Genomic DNA, 6,594 nt, shown 5'->3' with positions numbered 1-6,594 from the left:
CTCCTTCATCTCTTTTTCTGATGAGATAAGGAAATTGAGGTGATTCAATGGATCGTCTTCACCTGTTCTCATCATCTCTCAAAGATGAAGCTCTTCATATAATTTCCCATTCTCTTTTCCTTTACTCCAACAAAGAGATGCTATGGCTCTGTCTCTCTGTCTCCCCTTCACCCGCTCTCCTCTCTTTCTCTGTTTCCTCTCCTCACTTCTTTCTTATTCAACCTCTTTCAATCTACTGGTTCCTTCTGTATCCCCTTCAAACTTGAAAACATGGTCAGGGTTTTCCCCCATCCTCAAAACAAAAATAAAAACCTTCACTGCCTCTTACTAGACCCTCACCCTCTACCTCTCCTCCCTTTATCAGCCAAACACCTTGAAAAAATTGTCTACACTACCTGCCTCCATTTCCTCTCATCCAGTCGTCAATGTTTTGCAATATGGCTTCCAGCCTCGTTATTCTACTAAAACAGCTCCCTCAAAAATTAGCAATAATCTCTTAATTGCCAGATCTTGTGGTCTTTCCTCAATCCTCATCTGTCTTGTCCTACCTTCTTCCTTTGCCACTGTTCACCTGTGGTGTCAAACTCAAATAGAATCAGGGGCCACTTAAGGATCCCTGTGATCCACATATTAACTTAGAAAAACACAGATAATTATGTATGTCTTTTTAATTAATGTATCAATACATTAAAATCAGTCAAGGACTACATTTTAATCTGGTTTGAGCCATGCTGGGAGTATAGTGGGCTGAATGTGACCTGTGGGCCATGTATCAGATGTCTCTGCTGTTGACCACCCTCTTTTCCTGGATATTTTTTCCCCTTTGGGTTTTTCTGAACCTCCTGTCTCCTGGTTCCCTCCTACCTTTCTGACAGCTCTTTTTCATAATCTTTTTTGAGAAAATAGAGGTTAAGTGACTTGCCCGGGATCACACAGTAAGAGTCTGAGGTCACATTTGAACTCAGGTCCTCATTACTCCAGGCCCAGTGTGCTATCCACCATACCACTGAGCTGCCCCATTCACGCTCTTTTGGTGGCTCATTATCCACAACACGTGCCCTAGCAGTGAGTATTCCCAAAGGTTCTGTCTTAGATGCTCTTCTCTACTCTTTATCCATTTTCTCTTATTAGCTTCCATAGGTTTTAACTGTCATCTCTAAAGCAAATGACTCCAAGATTTATACATCTAGCCCAGTCTTCCCTGAACTTCAGTTCACTGTCGTCAATTGCTCATTGGACATTTCAAAATAGATGCCCTGGTGGTATCTCAATTCAAAATGTCTAAAATTGAACTCATTACCTCCCCCCACCGTGAATCATCCTCTCTTCTAAACTTCCATTTAATTGAAGTTATCATCATCCTTCCAGTCTCCCAGGTTCTGAAGGAATGATTCTAGACTCTTCATTCTTCCTCACCAGACATACCTGATCATTTATCAAGTATTGCTCCTTCTATCTGTACAATGATCACATCTGACCCCTTCTGGCTTTTATATATAGCTGCCTTTTCAAGTTAGGCTCTGATCACCTCTGACCTAGATTATTGCAATAGCCTCCTAATTGGTTTCCCTTCTTTAAGTCTCTTTACCACTCCACTCCATTCTATGTGCTGCTGCCAAAGTAACTTTCTTTAAGCATAGATCTCTCCATGTCAATCCCCTACTCAATGAACTCTAGCACATTCTACTGATTCTAGGAAATGATACAAATTCCTCTGTAAAGCCTTCTTTTCTAAAGAAATAACATTCATTTTCCCCAATTACATGTTAAAATAATTTTTAACATTTGTTGATTTTAAAAAATGTTTTGAGTTTCAAATTCTGTCCCTCCTTCCTCTCTCCTGTCCCTGAAATAGCAATCTGATATAGGTTATACATGTGCAATTGTATAAAACATTTCCTTATTGGTCATTTTGTACAAGAATTGTCAAACAAAAAAAGAAAGGAGAGGAAGGAAGGAGCAAAGAAAGGAAGAAAGAAATAAAGAAAGGAACAAATAAAGTAAGGAAGAAAGAAAGAAAGGAAGAAAGAAAGAAAGGAAGGAAAGAAGGAAGGAAGGAAGGAAGGAAGGAAGGAAGGAAGGAAGGAAGGAAGGAAGGGAAACCACATGCTTGTCTGTATTCAGACATCAGTTCTTTCTCTGGAGGCAGATAGCTATTTTCATCATGAATCCTTTGGGGTTATCTTGGATCATTTTATTGCTGAGAAAAGCTAAGTCATTCACAGTATTTCATCATATAATACTGTTACTGTATACACTGTTCTCCTGGTTCTCACTTTACTTGGTTTCAGTTCATGTAAATCTTTGCAGGTTTTTCTGAAATCATCCCTCTGTTAAGCTTCAAAGCCCTTCACAACCTGGCCCCAACCTATATTTCCAGCATCACTGGATGTTATTCACTCTCTTGCATCCTGTGATCTAGACAAACTGTCCTCTCTGTTCCTCACACAAAATATTTTCTCACCTCTGTGCTTTTGTATTAGCCATCCTGAATTCTTAGACTATGCTCCTTCCTTGCCTCTGTCCTCTCTTTCCTTACGGCACAGCTCAGACACCGTCTTCTGCATGAAGACTTTCCTGATTACTACCAACTGTTAGTGCCCACCCTCCCAAACTATGTATTTTAATTTTCTACAAATTCATATTTTTTTCATCTTATACTTATGCTCCATATAATTATCTATACAGTTGTCTTACCCAATAGAATGTACAGTTCTTTTAAAATAGAGATTATTTTATTCTCTATATTTGTATAGCTTTGCTTGCCAGTGCCTGGTAGAGTGTGTGCATAATAAATGCTTGTTGATTGATTTATATAGGTTTGCCAAGCACTTTACATATATTATCTCATTTAATCCTTTTAACTCTATGACATAGATGCTATTATTAACCCTATTTTACAGATTATTTAAATACATTATTTCATTTTATCTTCATAACTGTCCTGTGAACTAGGCGGGGCAGGGATCATTAGCATTAATTTAAACTGAGAACACTGAAACTCAGAGAGTTGAAGAGACTTGTTAAATTCAAAGCAGATGACCTGGGACCCATAACTAACTACAAGTTCAGTACACTTTCCGCAGTCCCATTGTCCTAGATTCCAGAGGCTGATTCCAAGAATTGGAGAGAGAATCATTTTCTCCTACTCTTTCCCCAACAGATAATATTAAACATTCCTTAAATGACTAGTTATATGATAAATGCTAAAATCATAGCACTACAAGGTGAAAATAAAAGGCAACATACAAACTTCTTAGATATTTCAGTGAAGTTTATTGAAAGATACGGTACAACTGGCTATATCACAGAGTTTAGGGAGCACAAATACTTCCAGCACCCACTTAAGGCATTAGGACTCTAGACTTGAAGGTGACCTTCCAGGTCAACCAGTCCAGTAGTGTCAAACTCAAATAGAAATGCATTCCTGCCAGCCTGTTGACTTAGAAAATCACTAATTAACATTATCTGGGTTGTATTGTATTTTTATTTGCCCTGTTTAGCATTTCCCAATGACATATTCAGTAGCATGCAGCAAACACTTGATACCTCTGAAATTTTTCTAGTCTAAAACCTTATATATATTATAGACAAGAAATGGAGGCCCAGATTGTAGAGTACTTGGGCCTATGTCATTCATTGACATGCAAATACACATGCTAGTATCTGTAAGAGAGTCACAGGACAAATTTTAGGCAGTATTACAGTTTGAAGCTGGTTTGTTCTTGCTTATATGTAGCAAAATTTTACCTCCAATGTTGCTTAGCAGTGAACCCTTATTTAATAATCTATTCTTGAGAATTTGGAGTGTGCTAATTGGTCAGGGTATACATGACTGAGTTGGTGGAACTTATTTTTGAATTCATGATTTGTCATCTAGGCAACTTGTCCTTGGAACACACTCAATGTCTTCAGTAACCTTAGATACAAATGACAATTATCTGAAGAGAGATGGAGAGGTGGGTGACTATACTGGACAGTTTCTTGTAATTAGGCTAGATAGTCATCACATAAAGAAACTGGGAGATGGTTATTTCAGGGAAAGCATAATACCGGTACTAATAATTATCCTAAGAATGATCTTGACAAAGCTACCATAATTTTAGAATGGCAAAACTAAACCCATCAATTCTTCTTGAAAAAGTTACAGAGGGAAAGAAAAAAAACTCTTTTGAACTTTTAGTATATAAGACATGAGATTACAAGAAATTCTACTATGATGAAAACCATTAACTCTTAACAACCAAAAAAAAAAATAATCAGCTGTAGTCAATTCAAATGTTTGTTCTATTTAAGAAAGCAGTTTCCCAAAATGGAGATTGAATTTTTGACTTCAGTATGCATTAAGTGGTAAATGGACCAGTCCCACACAGGGTCTTGGTCCATCATTTATCCTTATTCCTACAGGAAGAAATTAAAATCTAAGCAACATATTGAATTATGACCTGGGTCATAGCAGTCATATAAGTTCCTGGCCAATATGAAGTCTGTCAAGGACAATCTGGTGATCTCCATATTGATTTTTTCTCTTCAGTTGACTGTTGGTGATGGTTGGTCAAGTAAATAACCCAGCCAACCCAAGACTCTTCATTTTCCCTAGCCTCATAAGGCAGATGTGTCCTGATGATTCTATCTCTAATTCTAATTTATATCAGTCTTTTCTCTATCTCCACTGCCACTCCCTCCACTCCCTACCCCATTCAGGGACATGGTATCATGGTATCATTCACCTGGCCTTGTATATTAACTTCTAATAGGTCCTTCTGCCTCCATTTTCTCTAATCTACTTTTCTTATGCATGGAAGGTCAACCATATCAATCCTTTGCTCAGAAACTATCAGTGGCTCCCTATTGCCTAATGAATAAAGTTCTAAATCCTTTTAAGTTTGCTCTGAAATTAGATGGTATTTGAAACCCCTCACAATCTAGTACCATCCCACCTATAAAACCTTATCTCATTCTACCCCAATGCCTCACACCATTCCTCAGTGTCTGTAATAACCTTATACCATGCAGCCATCAAATAGCATTTATCTTTCACTTTTTGTAGGTATTATTTTTATTTCATAAGAGCTAGAATTGATATGTGTTTTAAAGTTTGCAAAGAAATTAACCTATATTATATCCTTTGAGCCTCACAAGAACCCTGAGAGGTAAATGCTATTACCCCCTTTTATGGATATGGCTACTCAATTGCAAGGTTTATAAGGATAGGGATCCTATTTTCTCTAAACTTAGTGCCTCAACCAGTATTTATCAGTCTTCTGCATACAGCAGGTGCTTGATTAATGTCAGCTGAATTAAATTTTTATATGCATGTTCTTTTTTCTAGGCAGTTTGGTGTGTGCAGTAATTGAAATAGTATCTATTTTGTCTTGCTCTGTGTTGACCCATCATTTGAGTCATTATGAGGACACCTCTGGGATTCACTGTTGATACTAATCATTTCCTTTATGGGCCAATAGCCTATACCAAACAGGTGAATGACCAAAAAAAATAACAATATAATTCCCTCGACTCTGTTTAGTAAGGATGTGATAAAACTGTTCCCACGCCATTCTGTTATTGAAGTCTGGCCTCTCTACCTTGCTCTCATATGGGGAAAGTGCTTTTTACACATTTTCACGGCTTACTCAGAAGGCAGCCAGAAGTGAGCCTTATGCCCTAACAAACAAATAATGCACGGTCACTGAGAGAAGACAAAGCATGAATTCTAATAAAAATAGCCTTCTGCTGATGTGATAAATAGTTGAGGGAAAGCTCCAGGGCTTGAAACACAATAAAAATCATCCCACACCCATTTGCAAGGACACCTGGTGCTCCCTGATTGGGCATCATGTCATGAAACCTCTTTAAAAGCTTGTTAAATTGTTGTTTTAAGAGAGTTTCAGTGAGGATACACACTCTTTTAGAAATTGATCTGGAGGCCTCAAGTCAATGTCTATGACTGGGAAAGCAAAGCCAGATAGTGGAAAGAGACCAGAATTTGGACATGAGGACCTGAATTTCAAATGTTGCTTCTCCTGCCCACTAGCTATTCGAGACAATCACTTAATTTTTTTCTGCCTCAGTGTTCTCATGTGTCAAGTGAGCCAGCCTTAATGATCTCTGAAGTCCTTACTAGTTCTAAATCCAGGGAACTCAGAAAATAGGAGAGGGTTGGATAGATAACCTCTGAGGTTCTTTTCAGCTTTGGAAGAATGATGATGCTATGAACAAAAACCTTTTTTTTTAATGTGTTGCTGCAAAGGGGGTAGTTTCCATTTCTCTTGAGAACTGCTAGATCAAAAACATGAATGTGGTCTTCAGAATAAGAAGAAAATAGCAGGAAAACCATCTGCTAATTGGAAAAAATTGAAACAAAGGTTTTGTGTTTTCTATTACATGGGGGGGGTACATATGGGTGTTATTAAACAGAAGGAACCTTAAACATCATCTAGCTCAACTTCACTTGTTTTATAGATGAGGGGACAAGGACTGAGAAAAATTACTTGCCCAAGGTCCCCCAGTTAATAAGTAGTTGAACCATGAATCCAACCTAGACCATTGACTCCAAATGCAGAGATTTCCCCAATACACCACAGCTTCCTAGCT

The sequence above is a fragment of the Petaurus breviceps genome, unplaced genomic scaffold, assembly GCF_028583685.1.
Source record: "Petaurus breviceps papuanus isolate PSGF00001 unplaced genomic scaffold, PetGlider_PUasm1.0 37, whole genome shotgun sequence".
Lineage (NCBI taxonomy): Eukaryota > Metazoa > Chordata > Mammalia > Diprotodontia > Petauridae > Petaurus > Petaurus breviceps.
This window is presented reverse-complemented; position numbering follows the sequence as displayed.